The 14,109-nt window shown below is 37.8% G+C and overlaps 1 protein-coding gene and 1 pseudogene across 1 annotated transcript in view; one reads left to right on the plus strand and one right to left on the minus strand.

Annotated features, from left to right (window-relative positions):
• Positions 1 to 14,109, plus strand: part of Eif5b (eukaryotic translation initiation factor 5B) — an 80,416-nt gene that overhangs the window by 12,872 nt on the left and 53,435 nt on the right. The window lies entirely within an intron of this gene.
• Positions 21 to 121, minus strand: LOC138804391 (U6 spliceosomal RNA; annotated as a pseudogene).

Below are 14,109 nucleotides of genomic sequence, written 5' to 3' on the forward strand. Positions count from 1 at the left end.
CCTTCCTTCCTTCCTGTCTTTCTCTTTCAGAACGTTTCATGAATTTGTGTCTCATCCTTGTGCGGGGCTATGCTAATCTCTGTATCATTACAATTTTAGTATATGTGCTGCCAAAGTGAACATGATATTTTCTCTTTATAAAAATGTTGGTGTGTGCGTGTGTGCGTGCGTGCATGCGTGCGTGTGCGCGCGTGCGCGCGTCGTTACTATGATTTTATCCCATTTAATAAAATTAACACAAATCTCTAAACCCTAATATTCTGTCCTCGGTTTAAATTTTCACTTCAACTCCAAAATAGTTTTTCACAGTCATCCATTCAAAGCAGAGTTAGTCTAGATTCACATCACATCCCTTTGTGGTATGGCTTATAATTTTAAAAAGTCAGACAGACCTGAATTTCATTATGACATTTACACACACACACACACACACACACACACACACACACACACACACCCCACACACACACCACACCACACACACACACACACACACACACACACACACACACACACACACACACTGTACTTTGATCATATTTACTCAGATTAACTTCTGTTGTCCTTCTTCCTGCTGTTACCCTTACTCTAGAGGGTCCCCTTTTTGCTTTCATGTCCTTTTTTTTTTTTTTGCATATGATAAAATCCATGCAGTATTTGTCTGAATTCTGCTTATTTCTCTTAACAGGACAATTTCCAGTTCTATTTCCCTATAGATGACATAATTTTGTTCTTTTGGGCTGAGTAAAACTCCATTGTGTAAATGTACTCCATTTCTTCATCAGTTAGTGGGTATATAGGCTGATTCTTTTTTTTTAAATTTTTTTGGTCAGTCATGGGGCTTGAACTCTGGGCCTGGGCATTGTCCCTCAGCTCTTTAGCTCAAGGCAAGAGCTCTACCACTTGAGCCACAGCGCCACTTGTAGTTTTCTGGTGATTAATTGGAGATGAGTCTCATGGACTGTCCTTGCCCGGCTGGCTTTGAACCATGATCCTCAGATCTCAACCTCCTGAGTAGGTAGGATTATCTTACAGCCTCCGGTGCCTGGCTGTAGGCTGATTCTATAACTTGGCTATTGTGAATAGTATTTCAGTAAACATCAATTTGTAGGTATTTCTATTGTAGCAGACTTAAATTCCCAGTGGTGACTGTTTTATTTTTATTTTTGGGGAATCTGCACAATGATTTTCATACAGGCTGAACTAATAATTTGCATTCCCTCCCTCCCCTTCATTGTTGCCAGCATGTTTGTTTCTTAAGAGTAGCTATTCTGACTAGAGTGAGATGGAATGTCAATATCCTTTTGATTTGTATTTCTCCAGTGGTTAAAGGTGTTCAACTTTTTTTCATATATTGTTTCATATACTTATTGACCATTGAGAATTCTCCAATTCATTTGCCCATTCTTTTTTAGTTTTTTTAAAATATGTTCTGAGTATTACTCCCTTGTCAGATGAATTGCTGACAAAAAGTTTCCTTTGCTGTGCAGAATCACCTCTTTTCCTTTTTTTTTTTTAAGAAGCCTTCCCCCCCTCCATTTTCTTTTTGTTTGTTTGTTTGTTTGGTTTTGTCTTATGCAGATCTTGGGGGCTTGAACTCTGGGTGTCGTCCTTGAGTTTTTGTGCTCAAGGCTAGAGCTCTACCATTGAGCCACAGCTCCTGTTCCAGCTTACCCTTTTATTAGTATTGAGTTTAGAACTCAGGGCCTCAGGCTTGCTAGATAAGTGCTCTACCATTTGAGATGCAATGCCATTTCTCAGTTCTTGCTATTATTCCCTGAGCTTTTGGAATACTTTTCAGAAAGTAACTGCCTCTGCCTGTATCTTGAATTGTTCTCCAAACAAGGGTTTTGAACCACCAGTTCTTGGGTCATATAAGGTTCTCAAAACGGCATATAAGTCCCTCATTTTTTTTGAATCTGGCTTTATAAAAGATTAAATATAGAAGCTTTTTTCATAGCAACATAACTTTGGTATTAAGTGAATCATAATGTAAATTTTGAGGTGCAAACAAGGAACATTGATTAGTAATAGACATGAATACATATAAGAACATAGTGAGACAGATACACATGCTATACGCTGCCTGCTGCCCATCTCTATTTATTACTCAGAGGATAGTCAGTACCAGACAGACTGATATTGTACATGCTGTAGCACACTGTTGTGAAACTATTGCAGTTCTGTGATGAGATGAAATGATTCCTCACAATGTTGATGACCTTGCCTCTGATGATTGACAGCAAGGTTGTTGATTTCTTTGTCGACACACAGTAACTTTAATCCAATCTTTATTCATACATTCACAATCAACAAATCCTTATACAAACTGAAACTCAGATGAAAACTAAGTTTATCATATACAGAAAAGATCAAGACCTCAAGGGTTGCTGATATGAATGCCAGATATGTTTCAAGTCTTAACAGACAGGATTAGAACAGCAAGTCATAGGTGACACACACACTGGTTGGTGTAACATCCTACTTCAAAGCAAAAAAAAAAAAATTGATGCATGTTGATGTTTCCAAAGAAATGGATGTAATTTTGTTGCTGTTGTTGATATTGTTGAATTCAAAGAGTAGTCTCTGCCTAGTTTGTGGTCCTTCATTAGGAGTAATGGAAAAATCAATCTGGAGCATCATTACAGCTCAAAACATGCTAAACTCAATCAGTTGGGAGGCCAAATGTATCTGGATAAAATCAGTGTTTTTCAGGAGAGTTTGGATCACAAGTGCTTTTATAGGTATCATTGTGCAGACTCAGCATTATTCAAATAAGTTTTGTAGTGAGTGAATTGATCATGAAGCTGAGGCCTCATGTAGAGGAAGAATGGTGGCTGTTGGGGAGTTTTAAGGACAAAGTTTGTTTCAGCATGTGTATCTTGGAGAACCATCTCAGATTAGATTATTGATTTAGCAAAAGACACTGAAAAAAAATTAAAGGATGCTATAGATTTTCAGTTTTTTTTTCTGGTTTGTGACTGGACTATGGACATAACAATGCCTCACTAGCTGTTGTTTTTGGGTATTTGTTAAATTTCACATGCAAGTTGAACTGCTGTCACTGGAAGCTATCTATGCAAGAGATCAGAAACTTGTTTTGTCAGTGAAAATACTTAAGCTATCCTTTGAAAAAATAAGTGAACTCCAGCCTTGGTTGGCTGGAAAAAAGGGTTAAATGCATTTTCAAGGAAAAAAAAAACAAAACTGAATTGTCTTAGTCTTGATCCAAGTGATTTAATTATATGCCACTGAATCATACACCAAAAAAAGCTCTGTGAAGAGTCTTTGTGGCTCAACAGTGTGATGTCCACTGTAATATGCATAAATGTTGTCAAAAGCAGAGGGTTTACCAGCCACATGTCTAAGGAGTTACTAAATGATGTTGATTGCATATGGTGTTACTTACCACTGCAAACTGTGGTATCTGAGTCAGGGGAACATACTCAGGAGATTTTTTATGAACTCCAAGATGAAGGCAAGCGATTCATGGAGTTGAAAGGAAAACTCCTGTCGGAGAACTCAATGACAAAGATTTAATGTGTAATCTAGAGTTGAAAGAGGACATTATCGAATACCTCTGAGCTGAATAGCAAGCTTCAGGGTCCCAACCAGCTTCTCATTTTCAAGTGTGAAATGATTTGAAGCTAAATTGAGGATGTGGAAATAAATTAGAATGTAGATAGTGCAACTCAATAGGAATAAAACTATAATTTCCTACTCTGGAAGGACAAAAGCTTTCTTTGGCATCCAAATATGTTGGTGAATATGCAAAACTGATCAAAGCATTTAATGAAAGATTTAAGGGTGTAGTTGAACATTTTTACTATGCTAGTTAATGTGGAGCCAGATAAAAGTATCTATAACATGAAATCATTCACCTGCAAAGCGATGATGGGCTGCTAGGTACACCAACCTTTCACTGCCTGAGTTCTACAGACATTAAATAAACAATGAAGAATTTTCCAGTTTGAGGAGACATATATTGAAATATGCGGTGTTCAGAACATATTTGGAGCAAGTTACTGTTACCATCATCAGTTCTTTTCAAAACTTACATTATGAAAAGTCAGACTGTGCTCCAGACTGACACTCAAACTTGGGAAAGCAGTTGTGAAGTAGCAACATCAACAGGCTTCACCAAAGAGAAGCAATTCCAATTATCATATTAGGAATGATTAGAGTGAATTAAATGTTTGACTAAATATAGCAGCCTAATTTTTCAGCCGATACTTTTTTGTAGCCTCCAATAATGTTAATAAATATCCAGATGGCCCTTGACAAGTTTCCCACTTGTGTTTTAATATTCTTAAAAATTTCAGGTCCTTCAATAAGATCTTTGAACCATTTTGAATTGATGTTTATGTAATGTGAGAGGGATCCAGTTTCAGTATTCTACATGTGGATATCCAATTTTTCCAGTTGAAGCTTTTTTTTCCCAACATATGTTTTTGGCACTGTTCTTAAGAATCAGGCAGCTGTAGATAATGCGGGTTTTATTTGTGGGTTCTCAAGACCATTCCATTGTTTATATGTCTGTTTCGTCTTTGATTTTTGAATTTGGAGATTTTTTTTTTGTTGTTTCTGTGAAGGAAGCTATTGGAATATTAAGGATTGAATTAATCTGTGGATTACTTTTGGTAATATGGCTATTTTTGTAATAAAAAAAATCAGACCCATTGGCTTGATAGGTCTGTCAATCTTGTGTCTTGTGTAGTTTGTTTTCAGTGTAGTATCTTTTACCTTCTTCAATTATGTTTATTCCTGGGCCTTTTTTTTTAAAGCTATTTCTTATTAGTATATAGATACTGTAATACTTACATTTTGATTTTTGTAGCCTGCTATTTTGCAGATCTATTAAGCTTCTTTCCTTGATTATTTAGGGTCTTGTTAAGTGTAGAACCAAAACTGCAAATAGGGATGTGAATTCTTTAGAGGAAATGCATTCAGTTTTCCCCCAATTCAGTATAGAGTTGGCTATAAGTTTGTCATAAGTAGCCTTTGTCATGTTGAAGTATGATCCTATTTCTAACGTCATAAAAATTAGACTTTTATTCTGTGACTTTTTTTTTTGGTCGTGGGGCTTGAACTCTGGGCCTGAGTGCTATCCCTCAGCTCTTCAGCTCAAGGCGAGTGCTCTACCACTTGAGCCACAGCGCCACTTCTGGTTTTCTAGTGGTTTATTGGAGATGAGTTTCATGGAGTTTCCTGCCAGGGCTGGTTTTTGAACCATGATCCTCAGATCTCAGCCTCCTGAGTAGCTAGGATTACAGGCGTGAGCCACCGGCGCCTGGCTGACTGACACTTTCTAAACTTAAAAATTCTCAAAGCTTCTGGGCTGGTGGTTCATGCCTGTAATCCTGGAGACTGAGATCTGAGGAGCATACTTCAGAGCTAGCCCAGACAGCAAAGTCTGTGAAATTCTTATCTCTAAACTACCAAAAAGCTCAAAGTTGAGATGTAGCTCAAATCTCAGCTTTCTGAGTTCAGATTCCCAAGTTCAAATGCAGGCTTTTTAGTTTGTAGTTCTGACAAATACATACAGTTGAGTAACTGCTATTACTAATAAAAACAGAACAGTAACATCATGTATAGGAATTCCATATATTCCCCCCTCAATCGGATTTGTGGCATTGATGTGGAAGATGCCATTTTGTTGTTGTTGTTGGTTGTAGGTCCTCAACTCTGGGCCTGGGCACTGTCCCTCAGCTCTTCAGCTTTAGGCTAGTGCACTACCACTTGAGCCACAGTGCCACCTCCTGCTTTTTTGGCTTATATGGTGCTGAGAAATCAAACCCAGAGCCTCATGCAGGCAAGCACTCTACCACTGAGCCACTTTCCCAGCCCTGATAAGATATATCTTTTTTTTTTTTTTTTGGTCAGTTGTTCCCAGCCCTGATAAGATATATCTTTTTTTTTTTTTTTTTTGGTCAGTTGTGGGGCTTGAACTCTGGGCCTGGGCACTGCCCTACTGCTCTTGAGCGCAAGGCTAGCACTCTACCTATCACTTAGCCACAGCACCACTTCCGGCTTTTTCTGTTTATGTGGTATTGAGGAATTGAACCCAGGGCCTCGTACATGCGAGGCAAGCACTCTACAAAGCACTCTACTGCTCTGCCACCTTCTCAGCCCCGAAGATGCCAATTTATTGAAGGGTGCTTTTGAGATTTATCTGGTGATCTTATACGATGAACATTTTGGGTCAGTGGGTCCGACCGGGGTAGAGCCAGAGATTTTTGACTTTTTGACACAGTGAATTTAAGATGCTTTTTTTTTGTTTTTTTTCCCCTAGAATAGAATAGCAAGAATTGAAGGACCATTTCTACTAGGAAGATATTGCCACTTGTGTGTGTGTGTGCTTTCTGGCCTTTTGGTGGTTAATTGGAAATAGAGTCTCATTGGACTTTCCTGGTTGGGCTGGCTTTGAAGTACCTCCAAAGCAGCTAGTATTACAGGTGTTGAAACACTGGTGCCCAGCTTACAGTGTACTTTTAACTATTCTACCCTCCAAAATATTCCTTTTACGTAATACAATTAAAACCTCTACCCTGCAGTACCCTCTGCTTTCCTGCTCCTCTCTGCCTTGCCCCTCTTAGTCCTTTACACTTATGTCCCATTATTATTGTCTACATTGTTGTCATAATTTTAAAGGGGAAGAGGTAACAAAAGTTTGACGAGAAATGTACTCATTACCTTACTCATATAACTGTAACCCCTCTGTATAGCATCTTCACAGTAAAATTAAATTAAAAATTTTTGAGTTTTCATTTATGATTATTTTCTGTTCTATGTATTTTCTGTGAATTAAAATTTTGTTATTTTCCTTTAAGGTGTGTGTGTGTGTGTGTGTGTGTGTGTGTGTGTGTGTGTGTGTGTGTGTGCGTATGTACACAAATATGCATGCATTTTCCTGGGGCTTGAACTCAGGGTCTGGGAGCTGGCCATGAGCTTTTTTTTTGCTCAAGGCCAGCACTCTACTGCTAGGGCCACAAATCCACTTTGTCTTTTTGGTGTTTAATTGGAGATAAGAGTCTCATAGAGTTTCCAACCCCGGCTGGCTTTGAATCATAATCCTAGATCTCAACCTTCTGAGTAGCTAGGATTACAAGTGTGAGGCACCAGTGCCTGGCTAGATGTTGAAAATTTTTGATGTTCTTATTATTAGCAAATTGTACTTCTGGGAACTTTATCCATATATTGGCTCTATTTTAACTTTTTGAGTTCTCTATATTCTAGATATAGTAATCTCTCACTTGATGATTAGTGAGTGAAGAGTTATTTCCTGTGAGTTGTCCCTTCAGTCTGATAGTAGTTTTCTTTGTATAGAAGTTTTCCCAGCAGCTTTTGTGAATGTATGCTTTTGACTCAAAGGTCAAAGGTAGTTGTGTGAGTTTTTTAGTTTTTTAGTTCCATTGGCCTTTGTGTCTGGTATCCCCCCCCCCCCCCCCCCAGTATCATGTGGCTTTTACTACTGTAGTTCTGTAGTATAATTTGAAGTCAGATATTGTGATAACTCTTAACATTGCCCTTTTGGTTCTCAATTATTTCCATAAGGATTTTAGGATTGGGTTTTCTATTTTTGTGGAGAATGACATTGGTATTTTGCAATGAACCTATAGATTGCATTTTCACAGTATTAGTTTCATTTATGTATGAGCATTGGCTATTTATTTATTTTTTAGACTCACCATTTTTTTATTGTGAAAATACCGTACTTACAATTACATGGGCAAGGTAATGAGTACATTTCATATCAAGCATTGTTGCTTCCTGCTTTGTTTCCCCTTCCCATCCCTTGATATTCCCCCCCACTCCTGCACCCCATCTCCCCCCTTCTTCAAAGTCTTATAGTCTCATTGTAAAAGTCATTCACCTCATTTGCTAAGTTTATTTGTAGTTTTTTTCTTTTAGGCTATTGTGAATGAAATTGTTTTCCTGATTTCTCAGTCCACTCATTGTTGACATATGGAGAAGTTACTGTTTTCTTGTTTGTTAATTTTTTGTTCTGCTACTTTGCCAAAAGTATCAGTATAACATGAATTTCAATGAAGTCTTCAAGAGCTTTTAAGTATGGGATCCGATTATCTGTACATTTGATAACTGCTTTCCCTATTGAACCCATTTTCTTTCTTTCTTTCTTTCTTTCTTTCTTTCTTTCTTTCTTTCTTTCTTTCTTTCTTTCTTTCTTTCTTTCTTTTTCTTTCTCTTTTTCTTTCCTTCCTTCCTTCCTTCCTTCTTTCCTTCCTTCCCTCCTTTCTTTTCTTTCTTTGTTTCTTTGTTTGTTTCTTTCTTTCTTTCTTTTTCTTTTTCTTTCTTTTTTCCTTCCTTCCTTCCTTTCTTTTTTCTTTTCTTGTACTTTTTTATTGTAAAAATGCTGTACAGAGGGTTACAGTTACATGAGCAAGGTAATGAGTACATTAAGTACTGTTGCCTCCTTTGTTTTCCCCCTACCATCCCTTCCCTCCCACCTCCACTACTACCCCCCCCCCGAAGTTGTAAAGTTCATTTTTGTTTTCAACATAGTGTTTTGTACATCTCATTGTTATAATGGGTCAACCTGTATCCTTATTTAAGCATTTTGTTTTTTTTCCCTTCCCCTCCCTGAATTAGAGAAGTGTATATACAAGATGCAAGATGCAGGACACCAACATCAAATACAGTGAAAACAAGGGTTATACCGTGAGGGAGGAACATACAAAGAAACAAAAAAAATCACATGGCACATTATAAATATGTTAAAAACAATAGCAAGATAGAAAAAAGATATTTGTGTCCCTATCTTGGGTGAACCCATTTTCTTTGTCTCACCTTGATGAGACTATGAAGTACTTGCTCTGAGTAGGAATTCCTGCATTGTATTGAGTAGAAATGAGGAAGAATGGACACCTTTGTCTCATTCCTGATTTGAGAGAAAATGGTTTTTTGTTTTCTCAGTTCAATGTAGCGATGTTAATACAGTTTTTATTATGTTGGGATACATTCTTTCTGTTCCAAGGTTCTTTCAGAACTTCTTTTTTTGGTTGGTTGTGGGACTTGAACTTAGGGCCTTGGTGCTGTCCCTGAGCTTTTTTTTGCTCAAGGCTAGCAGTCTACCACTTTGAGCCATAGCTCCATTTCTAGTTTTTAGGTGGTTAATTGGAGATAAGGCTCTCATGGACTTTCCTGCTTCTTCTGGCTTTGAACTCCATCCTTAGATCTCAGCCTCGTGAGTAGCTAGGATTACAGGTGTGAGTCACCAGAGCCTGGCTCTTACAGAACTTTTATCATGAAAAGATGTTGATTTTTGTCAATGGCTTTTTCTGCATTTGTTGAGATGATCATGTGAATTTTTTGTCCTTGTGTTTATATACTATATTACATTGATTGATTTGTGCATGTTGAGTTGCCTTGTGTGCCTAGAGTAAGCCCAACTTATGTAGTGTTGTGTGATCTTTAATATGCTTTGGTTTGCAAGAACTGTGTTGAAGTTTTTGCATCACAACATCCCAAACTATTTCTAATAAACCATACAAACAGTTCTATAACAAACAATGAAGTTAAAGAATAAAGAGTCACTCAAAAGGGAAGAATTCAGGACAGAATGGATTCATTATCATTATCATTATCTCTGCAATTATGTGAAATAGGAAAGAAACACTTCCAAACTCTATGTAACCAGATTACTTTGATAACAAAACCTGATGAGAATATAGCACTTAAGTTAAAAACTTCTTTAATGAGCATTGATGCAAAAATAACTAAGGTAAAAGGGGCTGGGATGAGCCAGGCACTGGAGGCTCACATCTGTAATCCTAGCTACTCAGGAGGATGAGATCAGAAGATGACAGTTGGAAGCCAGCCCAGACAGTCAAGTCCATAAGACTCTTATCTCCAATTAACCACCAGAAAAGCTAGAAGTAAAAGCTGGCTCCAGTGATAGAGCGCTTAGTCTTGAGCACAAAAGTGTGGGGACAGGGCTGAGTTCAAACCCTAGAACTGGCACAGAAAAAAGGGGCTAGGATGTAGCTCAAGTAGACCACTTGGCTAGCAAACATGAGTGAGGCACTGAGTTCAAACTCCAGACCTGCTACCTTGTCATAGAACATCTACCCAAGCTTTTATGTATAAACTATTGCTTCAAGTTGATGAAAAGGTGTAAAATAAACCTTCATGCAAAAAGAAGGTGCTATTAAAGCTCAAAACACATTACTTCAATTTGAAGATTATCAGAAAGTTAAGTCCTTGCCAGTACAGAAATGCTGAACTCAAAAACTGAAATACAAGCACAGTGGCACAACTCTGAAGTCCTATCTCCTTGGGAGGCTGATACCGGAGATATCACTTGAGCCCACAAGAAAAAAAATAGTAAATGGTAACTGGCTAACATCATCAGCATCCTTCCTTAAATATTAAATGACATATGGAACAAATAAACTAAACAGACCTCTATAGAATAATTCATCCAGTAACAGCACAAAACACGTTATTCTCAGCAACCCAGGCATTTGGGGGAGAGGGAGGGGGGTGGACAGTTTCTGGATGACTATCTTGGTAAGAGTGCGCTTGTTATTATTGTACTGGCACCTTTCTGTGCTTTGTATGTCCAGTAGTACTTGTTTAATCAAGTCAAGTGCACTAATTTGGGTGCTTGTGTACTAACAATTATTAAATCCTTTTTTCCTTCTAGTTTTAATTTATATTTGTAATGAGGAGACTTTATTGTGATATTTCCATATATACAAAGAGTTTACTTTTTGAAGTAGTTTGCTAAGTTTCACTGTTACAACTTTGTGATGGATTATTTCCTTTATTAATATGAAATGATCTTGTTTGTCTGTTAAAACTAACATTTGAAGTCTTTTTTAATGTATCCTTTGTTACCAGTCCTGGGGCTTGAATTCCTGAATTCAAGTCACTAGTCACGGTCCCTGAGCTTTTTTTTAAAAGCTTAGGGCTAGCATACTACTACTTTGTCGTATGGCTTTCTGGCGTATGACTTTTAATTGCTATAGTCTCAGATTTTTCAATGGGGACCCATCCTCAGATCTCAGCCTCCTGAGTAACTAACTAGAATTAGAGACATGAGACACGGGCACCCAGCTGGTTTATTAAATCAGATATGAGCATAGGTACTGCTACAGGCTTTTCAGGTCCATTTGCTTGGAGAGGAACTTTTTTGTTCTATTTACCCCAAGCCAGTATTTATAGTTGTGAGATATGTTTGTTGCAGGCAACAAATCGTCTGGGGTTTGCTTTTTAATCTAACTCACTAGGAGAATTGAGACAGCATTAATAATAAAAGGTATGTAGTATTTCCTGTCATTTTGTTAATTTTTGTGTATTCTATTTTTCTTCTGTTGATTTACTCATCTGGTGTGACTTGTTCTTTCCTGTATTTTTCTGACTGCATTTATCTTTTTCTCTGTATAGGATCCCATTAATTATGTTCTGCAGTGCTGGTTTGGTGGTCACAAATTCCCTTAGGCATTAATCATGGAAGTTTTAGTTTATGTAGTATTTTCTGGGTATACTAATCTAGGTTGAGTTATTTTCTTTCAGACTTAGAATGTATCATTACATGCCCTTCTTGTTTGAGTTTTCTGTTAAGAAATTTGTCATTCCGGTAAGTTGCTTCTTTATGTTGCTTTATGTTGCTTCTCACAGTTCTGTACATTTATTGTATTAATTATGAATGTCATCTGGGGGGTGTTTCTTTTCTAGTCTTGCCTGTTTGGTGTTATGAAAGCCTCCTTCTTCCATTTGTATGACCCTCTCTCAAGACTGGGGAAATTTTCTACTATTTTATTAACTACATTTTCTATGCCTTTAGTTTGTATTTTTTTCTTTTCCATTGACTTGTAGGTTTGGTCTTTTGATATTGTCCCAGAGGTCTTTGTATATTTTTCATTTTCTTAGTATTTATTTATTGTCTTTGACTGAATGGCCTAATTCTTCCCTCCTCAACTGCTTATACTTTATATCCATCTTGTTCTGTTCTGTTAGCCAGGCTTTCAATTGAAGATTTATTTGGATTATCGACCTATTCATTTCCAGGATTTTTTTTTTCAATTTTCTGTCTTTATTTAATTTATTTATTTTGGTGTGTTGTAGGGCTTGAACTCAGGACCTGGACACTGTTCCTGAGCCTCTTTGTGCTCAAGGCTAGTGCTCTACCACTTGAGCCATAGTACTACCTCCAATACTCTGTATTTCATCCAGTTGTTTGTCTGCATTCTCTTTAAGTCTGCTATTAATATATATTCTCTTAATTCGTTCAGCTGCTTATACATCTCTAATTTCACTAATCTTTATTTTTCAAATTTATTTTTGATATTTCATGTTCATATTCTTTAATATCATTTAAGTCCTATATTAGAGTTGTTGACTTTGGAGATATATATATAGATTTTTTGTGCCAGTTCTGGGGCTTGAACTCAGGGGCTGGGCCCTGTCCCTTAGTTTTTTCACTCGAGACAGTGCTATACCACTTGATCCACAGCTTTACTTCCAGCCTTTTCTGCTGGCTGTAAGAGTCTCAAGGATTTTCCCGTCTGGGCTGAATCTGAACTTCAGATCTCAACCACTTGAACAGCTAGGATTACAGGCATGAAGCAGTGGTGCTTGGTGTATTTTTAAAAGTCAGTTTATAAGGTTTCTCTGGGATCTCTGCTCTCAGTCACCAAGACCCACGCACTTCGCACTTGTGACTTCTTCCTTCTCCCTGGTTCCTAAGAACTCTGTCAGTTGCTATTGTCTGCACTGGAGCAGTTCTTTACCAAGCCATAGCCTGCTATACTGTTTCCTATACCATGACTCTATCATTTATGTATTATGGTTCTCTGTGTAGATAGGCCTATTGCCTGCAATTTCTCTGATGGTTTTTCTGCAACCTTAGAAGCCATTGCATGCACAGGACATCACCTTTGCTTCTAGGCTGCAATCTGTGAGTCTACACTACCTGTCATTATCTTGGAACTCCTGGGCTATTTGATAGAATTACTACTTTGCCACATGCACTAACTTTCTTAGTGGTTAGTTCTGCAGGGGAGTTATTTGTGAAAATAGCTGTTGAGTAAGTTGTGTGAGAAAGGAAGCCGATGGTGTCATCCAGTTACCATTTACTGCTCTTTTTTTTTCTTTTGAGTCATGTTGCTAGTTGTCTAAGTTGGTCTTAGGTTTGTGGGCTCAAGTGATCCTCCCGTATCAGCCTCCCAAGGTGATAGGACTTCAGAGTTGTGCCACTGTGCTTGTATTTCAGTTTTTGAGTTCAGCATTTCTGTACTGGCAAGGACTTAATTTTCTGATAATCTTCAAATTGAAGTAATGAGTTTGAGCTTTAATAGCACCTTCTCTTTGCATGAAGGTTTATTTTACACCTTTTTCCTCAACTTGAAGCAATAGTTTATACATAAAAGCTTCGGTGAATGTTCTGTGACAAGGTAGCAGGTCTGGAGTTTGAACTCAGTGCCTCACTCATGTTTGCTAGCCAAGTGGTCTATTTGAGCTACATCCTAGCCCCTTTTTTCTGTGCCAGTTCTAGGGTTTGAACTCAGCCCTGTCCCCACACTTTTGTGCTCAAGACTAAGCGCTCTATTACTGGAGCCCAGCTTTACTTCCAGCTTTTCTGGTTGTTAATTGGAGATAAGAGTCTTATGGACTTGACTGTCTGGGCTGGCTTCCAACTGTCATCTTCTGATCTCATCCTCCTGAGTAGCTAGGATTACAGATGTGAGCCTCCAGTGCCTGGCTCATCGAAGCCCTTTTTTACCTTAGTTATTTTTGAGAGAGGGTCTTAATGCGTTTTTGCTTAGAGCCAGCTTGGATTGTGATCCTCTTACCTGTTTGTCTTGATTTGAGAAAAATTGTCTTTTCTACCAACGTGCAGGGCTTAAAAGTTCCCGCTTTGGCCTAGTTGGTTAGCTCTTTTTGAGGAGAAGAACTGCTTTGGGATAAAAAAGGATTTGTAAAGTATAAAGTTTTGTCTTAAACTGATTTCTTTTTTGTATGGAATTAGGACACACCTTAGACTATTCAAGTAGAGGGTGTGGGTATACTTTGAGATTACTTGTGAATATTATTCTTACTTCAGAATCACCTTATGTGAATACATTTTATCTTGTGCAAACTAGC

This window comes from Dipodomys merriami, unplaced genomic scaffold, assembly GCF_024711535.1.
Source record: "Dipodomys merriami isolate MVZ:Mamm:240054 unplaced genomic scaffold, mDipMer1.0.p SCAF_36, whole genome shotgun sequence".
Taxonomy (NCBI): domain Eukaryota; kingdom Metazoa; phylum Chordata; class Mammalia; order Rodentia; family Heteromyidae; genus Dipodomys; species Dipodomys merriami.